Source organism: Gallus gallus, chromosome 7 (assembly GCF_016699485.2).
Source record: "Gallus gallus isolate bGalGal1 chromosome 7, bGalGal1.mat.broiler.GRCg7b, whole genome shotgun sequence".
In the NCBI taxonomy this organism is placed as follows: domain Eukaryota; kingdom Metazoa; phylum Chordata; class Aves; order Galliformes; family Phasianidae; genus Gallus; species Gallus gallus.
Window position 1 is genome coordinate 20,123,662 of NC_052538.1, and position 16,374 is coordinate 20,140,035.

At 40.3% G+C, this 16,374-nt stretch overlaps 1 protein-coding gene across 11 annotated transcripts in view; it reads left to right on the forward strand.

Annotated features, from left to right (window-relative positions):
- FIGN (fidgetin, microtubule severing factor) overlaps positions 1-16,374 on the forward strand; it is a 101,089-nt gene that overhangs the window by 13,144 nt on the left and 71,571 nt on the right. The window lies entirely within an intron of this gene.

Here is a 16,374-nt window from a genome sequence, read left to right on the forward strand (position 1 = left end):
CAGGAATCCTTTAGAGATTTGGTTTGCTGTATTAATACTTACAGTGTTTTGGAGTACATAAAATATACTTAGAAAAAATGAAAGAGGAAAGCACTGCTTACAGATCTTGTTCCATTAGCTTCCTCTGTATTTCACTGTCAGCTGAGAATTCCCTTCAGCAGACACCCAGCCCCCAGAGGGCAGGGCAGCAACCTCCTTGGCCAAGCCTCAACTGCACAACCAGCACCCAAAGCCTTAGCACCTACAGGCAGAATCCCATTCGTGTTGCATAATGAAATTCCTAGATGTTTTTCTTATACTTCCCAGAGCTTTGCTGACTTGTTTTTCTTTTATTTCTTTCTTCTTTTCTTTTGTACTTGTGATATTTTTTTCTCCAGCAACAGTTTATGAACATGAAGACTCCAATCCACTATGGTATGATGATGAGGTTCAGTTGTTTACAGTAAAGAACATTTATACCTTTATGACATCCTGGTAATCTTTCTTTAGGTATGCACTACTCTTTGCTGTAGAGAAGGCTACAGAAGCCAGCCCACAGTACTCTAGACTTGCAAAACTTCGGTACTAAAACTTCTACTAAAATCTAGATGATTCCAGTGGCTTAGATTCAGTTGCACACTGTCTTGTGAAATGCCATATAGAACATTTTTTGTTCTTGTGTGGACTGCTTTTACTAACACAGATAATTGTATGATGTCAGACTTCTTCTCCAGTTCAAATATCTGGCCATGATTCTCTCCTTCATTATATCTTTGTTAGATATCAGAGGGCTTCCGATAGTTTAGATGAATCTGATGCTTTGCTTCAGTTTTTCATTAGATGTATTGAAGTAGAACAAAAGAGCAACTACTCTCGGATTTGGTGCCATAAAGTGAGAAACCATCCACATCACAATCCATGGTTTAGTTCTGGTCTGAGAATATGAATATTGGTGTATAGGGAAAAAATTGCATGTAAAAGAAATGTTGTTGCATTAAGTGTCAGTAACAAAGTATACAACTTTTCCTGAAAGGGTACTATTTACATTGGGCACTTACTGCTTGAGCATTTCTAAACATTACTTTGCCGGTTCAAACTGAAGTGCAGTTGGAGCACGTACGCTTTAGGAGGAGAAAAGCATTTCCTGCTGATGGCTGCTCTGAGTCCTCCATGTAGTCATATGGATAAGCCTGTTACTCTGGGCAAACCTGCTTCTTAATTGCATGAAAGCAGCATTTTAACTATGCATTCACTGTTGACCCTTGAAGCATAACTGCGTTGCTGGATTTCTGCATTTCTGTACAACAAATTGAAAAAATGTGGAAAAAAATCCAGCAAAAGTTATGGAGACTGGTTCTGTTTACTTTGTAGGCATGTAACTGGGAGATTGGTACTCAATTCCCATTTGGCTTTTGAAGATTTTATTTAAAATTTATTTAAAAAGAAATAAGAAGCTGTATGCTGTAGGAAGTATATGGTGCCTGTTTTATAGGCAATCCTAGGCCAAATTTTGTTGGGGAAGTTTACCAAAATGCAGTCAGTGGTTGGATGTCTTCCTTAGTGTGTTCCTAGGTTGTTGCAACCTCATATGCAGTTTTCTATTGTCTTAAAGTCATATAGCTTTTGTTGGCATTTCATAGTTTATGGACACGAAGGGGAGAAACACTGCCAAGATGAAGGACCATCTATGGAAGTGCTAGGTGATGTTTTTTTTATAACTCAATCATCTGTGGCGAAAGCATAGTTCACTTCCTGGAGGAATAATGGTGGTGCAGTTTTGTCACTCCTCTAATCCGCTTTTCCTGAAGGGGCTGGGACAGTTGCTGGTGTGTCCCTTCCACCTTGGCATATTCCTCAAACTGCAGTCGTTCTCTTGCTTGGTGTTGTGTGCTGGAGGGGGGCAGTGAGCTGCCCAACATACAGAAACCTTGGCACAGGGTAGGAGTGCAATCCCTACAGGGCTGCGTGGCTGATCCCCTTACAATCCCCATCCCCAGAAAGGTACTTGGAATAAGATTTCACCATGATGAAAAAGGGGTGAAAATGCAGTTAGGGTATCTGGTGAGTCTTAACCAATTTTTTTTTATGCTGGAGTGGTTTAAGGTCAGACTGTCTCTGCAGTTCTGCCTGTTGTCCTTCAAAAACCAGTACCCACGCCCTGCCTAATATGTGTCTTGTACAGCTTGCTCTGGCAGCCAAAGGGCTCAGGCTATGTTAAGGAAGGGGGGAGGCCAGTCCCAGGGCCAGGAGCATCTCTGTGATACAGCCATGGTCTCTCCAGGCTGCTGGCAGGATGATGCAGCAATGCCCATCTCATGCGCGGCTGTAGGCAGAGCCTCTCTGATCAACAGAACAGGGACAACTGAATGTGCTGTGAACGTATCCATACATTTTATAGGAATTTATTTAAGCACTATGTAAGGGAAATGATTCAAAATTAATTTTGCTGGGCAACGTTAAGCACTGAGCAGCAAGTCAAATGTAAGCTGAAGGAATGGTCTTCAGTTTTGCTGCTGGAAGGGTACGCATCTGCTGGTGTCTCGTCTTTGGTATGAATGGAGAAAGGGATGATTTTTATCCTTGTGGAGCATTGTAGCTCTTAAACATAAGAGGGGGAGAAAAATAGCTAAGGACTTTTTTTTTTCCTCTTTTTTTTTTTTTTTTTTTTTTCCACCTGAACAAATGAAAGTGAAAGCAAAGCCTTGGAGATCATTTTAGAATTCAGGCTCCAAATTTCTCTTTCAGCCATTCTTAATAGAAACAGTAAGTTATAAATCATCTAAGCAATTACCTGAACACTGAAGGAGCGAGGCCCAGCCTGGGCTTCAGCCCCAGATGTTTCTGGACTACAATAATGGCCCAGCCCAGATATTTACAGCTTAATTTCTGTTCATGTGCACTTGTCCATAAATGGTTCCTTTTCCATTTCCAGTTCAACAACTGAACCACTTATAGTAGAGAGTGATTTAAACTTGAATGATGGCAAAATGTGAACGGAGACAATTTACCGCTGGAAACTTTAAAGTCCATTTCCGATATTTAAAATGTAAGTTAACTGTTGAATAGGGCACAAATTGATCAATAAGGGCTCCCTTTTAAAAGTCGTATGCTTTGTAAAGTGGGAAAAAAAAATCTGATTTCAAACATTTTTATTTATTTACTGCTTAGCTTTGTTTCAGAGGAGCCTTTTTTACCTCCTTTTAACACCAGCACCGTCTAGCACTGCCTGTATGGAGAGGCAGAGTAGCTCACCTCGCTCTTCCTCTCCCCACTCCTGTCCTCGCTGCTCCTCCCAACCAGCCCCATTACTCGAAACTAAACAAATTGAAAATAATGATTGGTAACCATCTGCTGTGCTGAAATTCCACGTACAGCAGTTAACTCCATTTTACAAAACAACTTCAATCTAGTGAATTGCAGCGCAGTTCCTGGTGGCAGCAGATAGCAACAAGCAGTCTGAGTTCCTCCAGACAAAGCAGCGTGGTGGGGGCACTCTGTGGAGTCACTTGGTGGTGGCGGAGGGAGGGAGGCTTTCACCTTCAGACAGTTCAGTGTCATGTGTTTGAAGCCAGCCTGTAACCACAGCCTAATTGTTTCATCTGATCAACAAAAAAAAGAGGCTGGTCCATAAAACTGCGCAGACGAGCGATCCTACACGCGTGTGCCCTTTCCTTTGGTTTTCTGTTTCTGTAACTGCACCGTAATGCGAGGACTGGCATATTGGGCTTTTGGTGGCTTTCGTGTGACTTACAGACTGCCCAATGAGAACCTTGGCTGCGTAGCTGGTCGTTGCATATTGAATGATGTGCAGTATTGAAACTCGTGGAGTTTCTACCAAAGAAACTATTTTGTTGACGCAGGATAGTAACAAGGATGTGGTAAAGCACTTTGAATGGTGACGGGCTGCCAAGCAGCAGATACTCAAGCAGCGACAGGCTATGATGTCATATTTAAATTGCTCTCATTATCATCCATGTTTTTTAACTCGGTCTCGGTTATTTGAGCTTAGGTTTTGATCATATATGAAGAAAGTTGCTTAAAATGGGCAGTATATTGAGTTCAAAGGACCCATACAGTTCATAAATTCTCCGGTGTCTACTGGATTTTTCATCAGGGAGACTTCCAATAAAAATGATCTATTTTAGAAATAATATTGTTTAGTAGGTTGAAATGTGGTGTAATAAAATTAGACCTTCAGTCTTCTAAAGTTACTACTTAGATGGCACCCTTGGGATGGTAAAATGGCTGTATAAGCAGATGAATCAGACAGTTTCACTGATGGATACATTTGTCAGTCTCTGTTACAGATATAATATATTCTTATATCTGTAATCCTGACACTGTTACATCCAAATGAAATCAACATGAGGTTGTCATCTTTAAGCAAATATGTTAAGTGTTGTCTTTTGTGCTTTGGATTTGAAAGAAAGGGGCCCAAGGGAGCCAGCATCATGCAAATGGAACAAATCCCATTTCTTCTGAGCTGTGCTGTTTCCCCCTTCATGGCAGCTGGCTGTGTTATCTTTGTGTGTTTCTCTGAGTGCTGACAATTCTTTCAGTGATCTAAGTTAGGGCACATTAGAAAGTGGAAGCAGCTGTCTGTCGTTATACTGAGAGACGTGTTTGCTCTACTGCAAAGATGAAGGACCATGAATCCTTGACACACTCTCTCCCCCCTCCCCCTTTACTTTCCAACATGATCAACATTCAGACGCACAGATTGTCTGCTTGGACAGTTTTTTGTTCTGACTGACAGCATCTGGCATAGACAAATTTAAAAATACATAGCATGCCATGCTTGGAATTGGAACATCCTTTCTTTATTAATCTTCTCATTTAAACCATTCATTTACATTTCAAGAAAGGTTACAGCTTGATATGGTTGAAACATTTATTTTAAATGAATAACCTCCTAATGAAATACCTTGAATAAGCACCAAACAGTCAGTGTTCATTAAAAATTACACCTGATTAGTATGGCCTTGGAACTGGTGTGAGGACATGAGATTTCCCCATTGTCTTGATCCATAAAGGAAAAAAAAAATGTTTAGCATGTGTGAGAGCGTGTGGAATTTTTTTCCTTAAGCACGAAGCTAAATGAGAACTGTGTGTTTTCACTGGCAATCCCCCATAATTTTCAGGAGTACCATATTATGAAGCCCTAGCCTTTAAATTGCTATTTGTCTAATTAAATCTGGTTTTGCTCGAACAATACATTTGAAGGAAATGCCTAAATAGTGTTTTGTTTTGTTTTATTCTGCTAAGGCATTTATGGTTTGAGGGACAGGATGCTCTACGATTTGATGCAATCTGAAATCCTATGTATATTTTTTCTAACTGAGAAGTATTCATGTGTTTGTATACAGTACTTTACTAGTACAATAAAACCGAAATGGAGGACCACCCACTAAAATGTTTATGCATGCGCACATATGCACACATACATCCCGTGCACTCTCATCTTCACGATCTAGGTTAGCTACACAGCCATGCTTGTCTAGCGTTTATGTAAAAATAATATGAAAATTGGCCAGACCAGTCAGAATGTGGACTTGGAGTACAAGAAGGGAGGGAGAAAATCCTCCTCTGCTAGGCATTGCAGACGCTTTATTTTGCTGTGGATTGCAGCTTTAGCTACTTGGAGTACAGAAGGGGAAAAAAAAAAAAGCCAGCTTCCAGAAGGGAGGGGGGAGCCCCCAGTATTATAAAACAGAGGACTGTTCAAGTGCGTGGCAGTAAATATGTAAAACAAGTATCCTGGCTGGCTTATTTGGAGAGGAAAGGGATGCTGCAGCAGACAGGCTCAATTAACAATTGTAAGCAGGAGGGGACTTGTATTCCTTCGGTAAACGCAGGAGAGGTCATTTGCTTTAGGATAAATTCTGACAAATTTCAGATATAGTCATAAAGGCTGGAATAAGCGTGACAAAAGACTTTCAGTTGCACATCAAGAATTTTGTATTTGGAATGGGCATTTAGATTTTTATTCTCAGTGAATAGACTATTATTATTTTTTTTCTAATCAGTGTTTTCCCAATTAATGTATATATGAATTAGTTGTCTGTGAAACAAACGTTTTGGGACAATAGGAATTCTGATACAGGCCTGACATCTCATTTATGCTTTTTAGCAAATCCTCCTTGTAAACCTCATCTATTTTTCTTTTTCTGCAGGAGGCTCTGAGGCAGTAAGTTTTCGGCCCAGGTTTCAGTATGCTGGTAACCATAAGCTACGTGTAATCATAAAAGGGAAATCAAATTTGAATTTAAACGAAGTCACATTTTTTTTTTTCCCCTTCACAAGCCGTTCCATTTCTGTGATAAACTTCTATTTTGATTTTTTTTTTTTAATGACTGGTTATAAAGGCTTGTACAGATATGCATCTGTAAGCAAACTGGGAATAGGTTAGAGAACACAATTCCCCGGTGTAAAAAGCAAGGTTTAGCAGTAATGCTTTTAATCTGGACTTGTAGAGGATTCGGGAGCATCCATAGATCTGCTTCAGTAATTACCATACCCCAAGTGGCACTGGAAGAGACATTTGCCTAAAAACTTGATGTCTTCATTACACTGTTTACATTTTAATTAGAAACATGAAAATTAGTGATTCATACGGGCAACTGTAGTTTAAGTGGGTTTGCTCACCATCCAATAAATCACAGAGGGAAGCAAAAAAAAGGAAAGGGGGGGGAAAAAAGAGGGAAAAAAAAAAAAGGGCAACCCCCAACCTGCATCTACCAGCAGCAGCCCCTCCCCAGCCCTGCAGTTGGAACAAACACTTTACTGGGAATCGTTCATGGGGGGAAAAAGGTGTTGGTGTTGGAAGCTGGTTAACGCGTGTTTTTTGTTTTATCAGAGCTGGTATTTCTGTGCAAATTAGGACGTGTAATTTTGAAGATAAAGCCACATACTTGCACACGGTATTACATGTAACCAAATGAGGCGCGTGTAGGCTGCACGCGTGTGCACGTGTATGGCCCTGCAGCTGTGCGAAGGAGAGGAGTTGGGGTGGGAAGGTTTCGGCAGCGCTGGGCACGACGTATGGCCGCGGGGAGCTCGGTTCCGTGCTTCTCCACCGAAACGTGTGAGCGTTTGTAGCGCCGCTCACGGCGGTGCGCGTCTACAAATACACACGCGGAGAGCGACCGGGAAGGCCGAGCATCCTCCGCTTCGGCCCAACCCGCCGTGCCGTGCCGTGCCCGAGGCCTCCCAGCCCGCAACGCGGCCCCGTGGCGCAGGGCCCTGCGGGACGCGAGTTCAAATCCCGGCCCGTCCGGCGGTGCTGGTGTCGGTGGCTCCGGGGCGCGGAGGCAGCGCCGCGGGGAGCCGAGCGCCGAACCACCGCGCCAGCGAGCTTGTACTTGGTTGGGTTTTATTCCCCTTGCTCCATAACTCACCGTCTTGCCCTCCACCTTTCCACCCCTGCCCCCTTAACATGGGAGCGGTGATATGCAAAACCGTGTTTCTTCCAAGAATACTCTAAAGGCCTTATTCCTTTGGGTTTCCGTACTGTCCACTCCACGTTAGAAATGTTCTGCTTGGGGAGATGGGGGCGGATTGTTATCTGTGCAATTAACTTTGTGCTACGTGAGTTCCAGGCGGGCTTTGGGGCGTTGTGCCGACAGCGCGTGGATGGTCGGCGTGAGCCTCCGCAGCGAACGGCAAAAACTCGCTGGTTTAATACTGATGTCTTTTTCTTTAAGGAAAAAGAAGGGAGTTCCCTTCTCTCTTGCTTATTAGTGGATTTCTTTTTGTTGAAATCCTTAGGATTTACAGGATAATCTCCTTCCAGAACTTTCATTCTGCAGAGCGTTGTTTTCTTTCTATGTACACAAATATTCGTATGTTTATACATTAATTTTTCCCACGTTCCTCAGATTTTTAGGCAGTGCACAATATAAATCAGAATGAGCCTCTTAGAAAGCTGTGTCATGTTTGCCAATGTGAATTGTCTTTTTGTTCTTTCATCATTTGAGTGATGTAAGTAAACCCAGGTATATGAGATCTGTGATATCTTGTGGCTGTTTTAATGCGATATGTAAGCATTTCATGTGACAAAATAGGCAACAGCATCTCGTTTGTTTCATTTGCTTTAGCATAAAAATAGCGTTTCATCTGAAGTCTGACAACTTCATTTAACGTGAAGATTTATTTTCCTTTTTGTTAAATCAAGTTTTTATCAAAAGTTACGAGCACTGCCTCTAATTCTCGGTAATCTGGCAGCTTTGTAATGAAGTAACTTGGATGTACACTTTGTAGTGCCATTGAGTTAGTGACAGTGCTCTGTCTTCATTTGTTCTCTGCCTTTTTTCTTTTTTCTTTTCTTTTTTTTTTTTTACCCTGTCCCTTCGGGTGTAGGCATGTTATAAATGTGGCTAAACAGAACTGTCTGCATCTGCAAAGACAGAAACATGCTGCCTGCTTGTACGGACTGCGAAATTCTAATAGTCCTGTGCTATCTGTTAAATTCAGTGTGCTTTTTGCATTGTGGCACGAAACATTTGTGCTGCGAGGGAAGCTGGCTGCCTGCCAGCCATCGACTATGAAATCCCGGGTACCTGAGAGCTTATCAGTTCTTTTGCTTTGTAAAAGAAAAAGTGATGAAAATGTTGGTAAACTGCCATGAAGGTTTAAGGCTGCCGGAATAAGAAGCCGTGTAATCAGATTGGAAAATGGAGCTTGAGATTCTCTGCATGGGAAGCAGTCGCCTGTGGACCTACCGAGATGCTGTGCAAGTGCCCGAGCTGACCACTTTGTTAGCAAATCAGCTTGTTTGCTGCAGCAGCAGGGTGGAATAGGCTGGTCCTTGTGATGGTATGTAACGCCAGTAATATCTCTTGCTTTGCACAATGTAATCAGCTTGCAATTAGCTCACTCTACATTAACCTTCTTGGTATTTTTCCCTTTTGTAAGACTGTGCACTTTAAACAATTAACTATAGAAAGTAATCCCTCAAGCAAATCAAAGCAATCCTTTAATTTTATCACCCAGCTGAAAAAGTATCAGGTGGTCAACTGGTCTTCATCAGCTGCTGGAAATTCTCAGGCTCACTGTAGCGTGGAGAGGTTCTTTAACCCATTCACATTTAGAAAAATGTCAAGATTTTATATTTCTCACATAATATAATGCTGCATCATGGAGCTGCAATTGGAATTGTTTTAATGAAAAGCCTTGGGAGAGGCTTTTCCTATACAGACAGCTTTTATGCTTCTGTTTGTTTAGGCATTTCCATACACTACCTCTCAGAATGCTTTGATGACACAGCCACTTGTACTGATAATTCCACCGCTTCACCTCCAGTGAACTTGATTCACTGAGGTTGGAGAGAACAAGGCTATCGTTGCTGATCTCGTGCGTTGCTTTTTAATCTGTTAAAATAGAAGCCAGATAAGGGGAAAATTTGTGTGGTAGGCAAACTTAGTTTTGGGAACGTAAAACTTTTAGTGCCGTTCGTTGAGATGCGGAAGCTCCAAGTTTAAAGAGGGAAAGTAAAGCTTATTCAAATTAAGAGTGAAGAATGTGATCTGCCTTGCTGCTGTTTGAATGGTTCACCCACTCCAAAGTTCCTTTGTCTGTTTAATAGTTCTGTTTTCTTACTAAAGGCTTGAATTTTCCAGAGTCATCCTGTAAAATGCGATTATGTACACCACAGTAATGTAGTATAATGATAATCTGCTGGCATTTCATGTACAAAGTTTGTTTAAATAATTGTTTGACAAGCCTTGCTGATTTATAAACAAACCATTCAAGATTTTTGCTCCCATGAATAACACTAGTGAGATCAGGGACCAAAACATTTGGAAAAAATAATGCTGTGCCTGAGTCTTCTTAATACTGCATTCTCCGTATGAATATATATATATATATTGTGGGTGATTTAAGGCCCTCCTGCACAAAGTGATCCGAAACTTCTGTCCAGATATTGTGTGTAAAGGACGTTGGAAATGGTCAGCAGCTGCCCTGCCACCCCCCACCAAAAGTCATTTCAGTCGTTTCATTGAATTCCAGTAGATCATAGCAATAAACTGAATTTATAATAATGTGATCTGCTTTCGCCAGTGATATCTGTGAAAGCAGTATTGACTGGCTGTACTGAAGTCATCTTTTATCTCTCTTTGTAGAATGTGAGCATGTTTTGAAAATAAAAAGCCAGATCCTACTAATCATGCTGTATTTATCATATTTTAATGCTGGCCTTGGCACAGTTTTAATACGTATCAAAATCCTGGAATTTATGTGCACATTTGTTTTCTGTGTGCTCCAATTTAAAAAAAGAAAATGCAAAAAAATAAAAAAATAACCTGCATACATCTTATGCTGCAAAGATCTACTTTATATTCTTTTAGAGGACAAACTCCATTAGATATGCACTTACTGTACATTGGATTGTAAATCTTACAATTTAATGGTAATTCAGTGAGCAGTTATTGCTTCTGTGGCCTTTTTTCTTTCTTTTTTGTCCCATCTCACTTGTGAAATAGGGTTACCCTTTACAAGTGTCACATCCATAGATTCATCTTTTGTACTCTATAGTTGTTCCTAGTGCATCATTCTAAGTGAAAAGAAAAATAGGAAGCCAAAGCTACAGGAGGGGCATTGGGGGAGGGGGTCTATACATAGAAATACAGCATATAGCAGCAGAAAGACCAAGGCAGTTTAGCATCAATCTAACAGATTAAAATTTTGCTGTAAAGGTACATTTTCTTTAACCTCATTCTCATTCGTTTTTCCACCGTGGCTGCTGTTTGAATTCCCAGGAAGCAGAAATGGTGTCTTAATGATACGAGCCTTTTTGCCTTGCTTACACTGTTAATACTCTTATCCCTTTTCTGATATGAAATACTTTTTGTAGAAACAATATACACATTTGTAAAGAAATTATAAAAGGATTCTCCTTTTGAAGATAATGAGTTCTCTTCAGGAACTGCAGGTTACGTGGAACACAAATGAGCTCTAAGTGGAGGGATTTAAAGTCCTGCTACAGCATTTAATTTCTTGAGGAAAGGAGTTCAGTTCAAGGTTAGCCTGTTATTGTGGCACTGGCAACTACTTCTCTCATTCCTGTTCTTCTGCCAGCAGTACTGCACAAAAGGCAGTCATTTTTATTTAATACGTAGGGAGGTATTAATCACTGCAGTGTTTTCTTGCAAAAATTTGTCTTATCAAATTCATTGTTTCACCACTCATGACAATAATAGGTGTTTAATTACTCAATAAGAGCAGTTTATAGATTCCATTTTTCCTGTTTGCTGGACAAATGGTATTGATTTTGTACTTTGATGCAACATGAAACTGTATTAAACACAATTAGAATTCTGAGGCTGGCAATGTGGATCAGTTGTGGTAACTGAGCTCCTTGCTAAAGGAGCTGCGTTTTCCACATTTTGACAGTGCATGAATTCTTAGGAGAGGCAAATATCTTTAATGACACTCCTTTTATTAAACAAGATCTTGGTGTGTTTTTCTTGTTTTATTTCAGCAGCATTTACGCTTGATATAGATTTTTATATATACAAGACAAATAGTTTATGTAATTTTTTTTTCAGATAATAGTCCCTTTCTAGTGACAACAAGTTGTGCTCGTTCCAACCTCCAATATCGTCTCATCCTACCATCATGTTATACTTGCAAACAAGATTTCTTGTGTGAAAAATAAAAATGGTGTTATACCCCAAGCTTGAGTTTGGACAGTAAAAATTTATGAGAGTGGGAAGGGCAGCAGGCTGCTTTTTCTGTTGTTTTTTTTTTTGTTTGTTTTTTTGTTTTGTTTTTTGTTTATTTTTGTAGAGCTTTTAGTTCTCTTCAGAGGGTGAATATTAAGCCATGTGTGGGTTTTTCTTCTTTTTTTTTCTTAACTGATGTGTCTTATTCTACTGTCACTCATGACATGTTATTGATATATCAATATCTGCATAGGCTCGAGCCCTTTCTTCAGGTAGGATTTTAGTTGATTTGCAAAAGTTGCACTGCCAAGATGATTGTTCAGAGCTTCCTTTGTGGGTCAGTACATCTTTAATTACAATTCTTTACTGCTGCTGGTGCTTTCATAAAAATTGCCAGTTGGAAGTGTTTGATGTTCTATTATTTTGTGTTTATTTTTTTGTTTCCAAAGCTTCAGAATGAGCTGAGGGTGAGCATTTTCAAGGATTTATACCTGAGTCAAGAAAGGAAAAATGAGTCTTGTTAATGTGCTTTCCGCTGTACATACTTTAGTAACTAAATTTTGATGTTTTTTTTTTTTTTCTGCTTGTTGGCTTCAAGCTCCTGAGTAAATAAATTAGGTAAAATCTCGCATCTTATTTTTATTAGTTGTATTTATATGTTCCTCATTTAACTTTGATTGAGTATTTCTTGAAAATGTGGTCAGAATTCACAAGACCTACACCTTGATTGACTGAGTAATATTTTTGAAGACAGTGTGTCACAGATAGGGATATCTGCATTATTTTTTCCTGCATGTAAATACTTTCAAAGTACCATTGACATCGATAAAGGAAATGCAAGTACTTGTAGTATCCTTTGAATTGCATACATGGATGTGGTATGAGCTTGGTGGGGAGCATGCTCAGTCTCAAGAAACACCCATCAATTAGTTACCTGTTTTAACGACAGCTGTATTTTTGCTCAGTCCTTTGGGTAACCTTTGGAATTATTCATTATTTCACAATGTATGTATTAACATACTTACACTCATGTTTTTGTCACACTTTCTTCCAAATCTTCTATAGAGCAATTCTCAAACTCTGAAAAGCTCTGATTCCTTATCTAAGCCTACTTCAGGAGCTTCAGTGAGAATGCTCATGCTTAAACTTAAGGACATGCTTAAGTGATTTGCTGGGTCAAACTTTATCCTGGGTGGACCTTCTTGTTTCTCTTCCAGGCATGATTTATATCCTGTGTGATCTGAGTAACTTGGGAACTAATGGCTTATTCCATTCTTTGTGTTAAAAGCGGTGGGTTAGGTGTTCTTTGCTTCATGAAAATCAGCACAGATTTCAATTACCCAAGCAGCAGGTAAGACATTAACATTAAGAGGATGTAGGTTGCACTTTCTAATCTGTGGTGGTGCCTCAGCTATCCAGATGTTATGGGAAAATTGAATAAATGTAAGTTGGATTCTGAATAATTGAATATATTGTTCTTATTTATTTGGATTACTGTAACACTTAGAGGTCTCAACCAAGATGGTGACCTTGTTGTGCTGGTATTGTAAAAACATGTACTGAGAGACTGTTCTGCGTCAGAGGGGTTACATTCTAAATAGCTGAGACGGACAAAGGTTAATAGGGACACAAAGAGGCGCTGAAATGTGAAGAGACTTGCCCAAGGTCACCTAGCAGGTCAGTAGCAGAGCCGCGAGTTAAGCCTACATCTCCACACCCCTGTTCCAGCGTCCTGTGCACCAGATTGCCTCCCCAGTGATTAAACTATCTGCCTTTAATAGCTATTGAGGGAAGTAATTGTCTTTGATTTAGTGGGGAATTTTGGATAGCGACATTTGAGTGTGTTGCTACTTGGTCCTTGCACTTGGGTGGAAATACAGATAGATAATTTTATACTATAAGAAAGAACATTTAAGCATGGCTTTTATTTAGCCCCGCTTATTGGAAATTTAATAAATACTTCTCTGAGGTGGGTGCTGGTGTTTCTTGGTCAGTTTTACCCAGGTGTGTTTGCTCTTCAGGTGTAGCATACAAAAGCAGAGGTAGGGCCAACCACCTGGATTGGCTATTAAGGAATAATGTTTTAATTACGCCAGACAAAGCATCCTGAGGCCTGTATCCTCCTTATGACAGTTCACTTTCAAAGCTACACTGCTTCATTTCAGTAACTTTATTACCATTTGGCTCAGAGATTGCTATTTCGCCTTGGCCACAGATTTCATCAGTTGCCCGGCTCACCTTTGTCCACACTATACTTGTGTAATGACCTGCTCCTTTAGTGCTTGTCAATAGTAAATTGCTGCATCCTCAGTGTCCAGGCTGAGGCACAGTAAAGAACACAACTCTTTATTAAATTACTGGATTTTACACTTAATTTTTTTGGATTAAACTTGAATGTGAAAAGTCTTAATTACCATTTAATACCAAGTAATTAAAGCACTGGCCGAGGTCAACTATATAAAGCGCATCAGTTTGAACTGCCACCTGATTAATAGGCTTGGTGATATAAAAAGTTCAGCACAAAAGCACGCTCTGCCAGGGTCACCGCTTTAATAGCTGTAGAAAGTGCAGTTTTTGCTGTAATTCTGTTCTAACAATGGGATCAAAATAATAATTTGTGCGGTGTTCATGGTTGGCTTCTCCAGCGTGACGTCAAGTGAATCATTTGAATTTGATGTCAGATAAATTGGTTTTATGGCATATATTGATGAGAAAATAGGTTTGAAATTTCATTTGCATTCTCCAAAGTGAACCATGAGTGTATTTCTTCCAGCTTCTGGAAGACATGAGACAAAAGTTTAGAGAAGAATTGCAGGTGCGTTGTGCAAGAGTCACGTGTCTGTATGTTCATTGTTTGCACACACAATCATCTGTGAGATATTTATTGTAGCTTAAGTGCTGTATGCATATAGATGTGTATATTTGAGAGTGTGTGCACAGAATTATATTGAACAGCTGCCCTAATAGCTATGTTTTTATATTCCTATGATATGTATCTCCACATTGTATTCTGTTACAAACACTTTTCCTGTGCCACGCTTAGCCCCACAGGCTCTGTTCTGTGGGATCATTTGAAAGTTGTGCTGTGTTCACATTTAATATAGTAGCATTTTGTTTTGTTTTTTTAAACACTTAACAGTTTATTGATAGGGCCCGGGCAAACTGCCGCACCTTTGGAGGAGTCAATTAGCTTCCACCGGGCTCAATGCATGTGCAGCAGGCAGCCCGCGCATTAGCAGTTGCAGGATGGGAGCCATAATGATTTTTGCCTACCTACGGCTCCACAAGCATTAATCTTGACAACGCCCCACAAAGTAGGTAAGTGTGGTTATCTCCACTTTACTGCTGAGGCCTCAAGAGGAAGGATTAAAGGGCTGGTATGTCTGCAGCTCCAAATGCGTAGGCAGGCCTATGGATTGGAATGGGAGAACCTTTTTCAGCAAAGTTCAGGACATGTTTTGAACTAGATTTCTAAGTGAACGGAATATCTCTGTGTCAGATCTAGGTTTCAGTTCTGAAATACTTCAGGGGGATTGGAACTAGATAGACCCCTGAAACAGGTCAGTATGAATCTCTCACAAAAATGAATAGTTTCTCAGGCATTAAAAAAAATGAGTTAATTGACAAAAAAAGTTGAAGTGGTTGCATGCCCAGTCATGTCTTTTTCAGGGCCTAGGAGCAGCAATGTGCTTGTTCTCAGCCCCAAACATCCTCTTGGATTCTGTCCATAGGCTTGGGGTCGCTGCAGGTTTTGGGGGAGCTGGAGTTGGTTTCACCCGCTCTTCTTCCAGCCTGAGCAGCGGGAGCTGGTATGGCTCTGGCCCTACAGCGGGAGGGCCTCATTGCAAATGGTGCTGCCCGGGTCTGGCACAGATACTGGTGAGTTCCCTTCCTTCCTCTTCAAGTGCTTGTAAAGCGCATTGCTGATGTGACACTTCTGGCCTTCGTGTTTTAAAGAGTGCATGAGAAATGCAACTTCCACTGTTTTTCGGCATTTCCTTGTGATCTATTCCTGCTAAGGTTATTTCCCGTTGCATGGGAATGAGCACACTGATATAAGTTCTCAGGCTCTGAGATAGTGTTCAAGGCAGTTACAGGTTGTTTTATCAAGCATGTGCCTTTCAGTTTTACTCTTAAAGTAGCACCAGTGTGGCAATAAATTGAAACTTCAATTGTCAGAGAGTTTTAGATTCTGATAAATAGACACTGTAGGCCTAGCTATTTTTTAATATTCCTACTACGGTGAAATAAGTTTAGCTGAATGATTCCTGAAAGATGAATGATTTTGGCGTACTGAGAAAGGAAAAGGGATCCTTGCGATGCTAAGTCAGTGATTTACTGATTCTACTGTAGAAATTACACTTAAGGCTGTGCTGTGGGTGGAACTCTCTATTAGCCATTTAATGATAAGAACATGGCTTTAAAGAGACGGGGCAATATCAAAATGCCAGTCATTCAAATGTAGGCATTCATAAACACATTTGCAGAAGTGTTACCCTGTTTTTCAGGTGGCAAAACAGAGGCTGAGAAAAATTGCCTAAGGAGCACTGCAACTGAGCAGACATTTGACTTTTGTGGTAGGCAGATGGGATTACTGAAGCTCCACAGCTACCTTGTAAAAGGGTACATTTTAAAAATGATAGTGAAGTTGAAAAATGAAAGGATTTATTAATGTATTTGAAATTGTTTTTATTTCTGTCAGTAGCAGACTGATGACAGTACTACCAGCTCT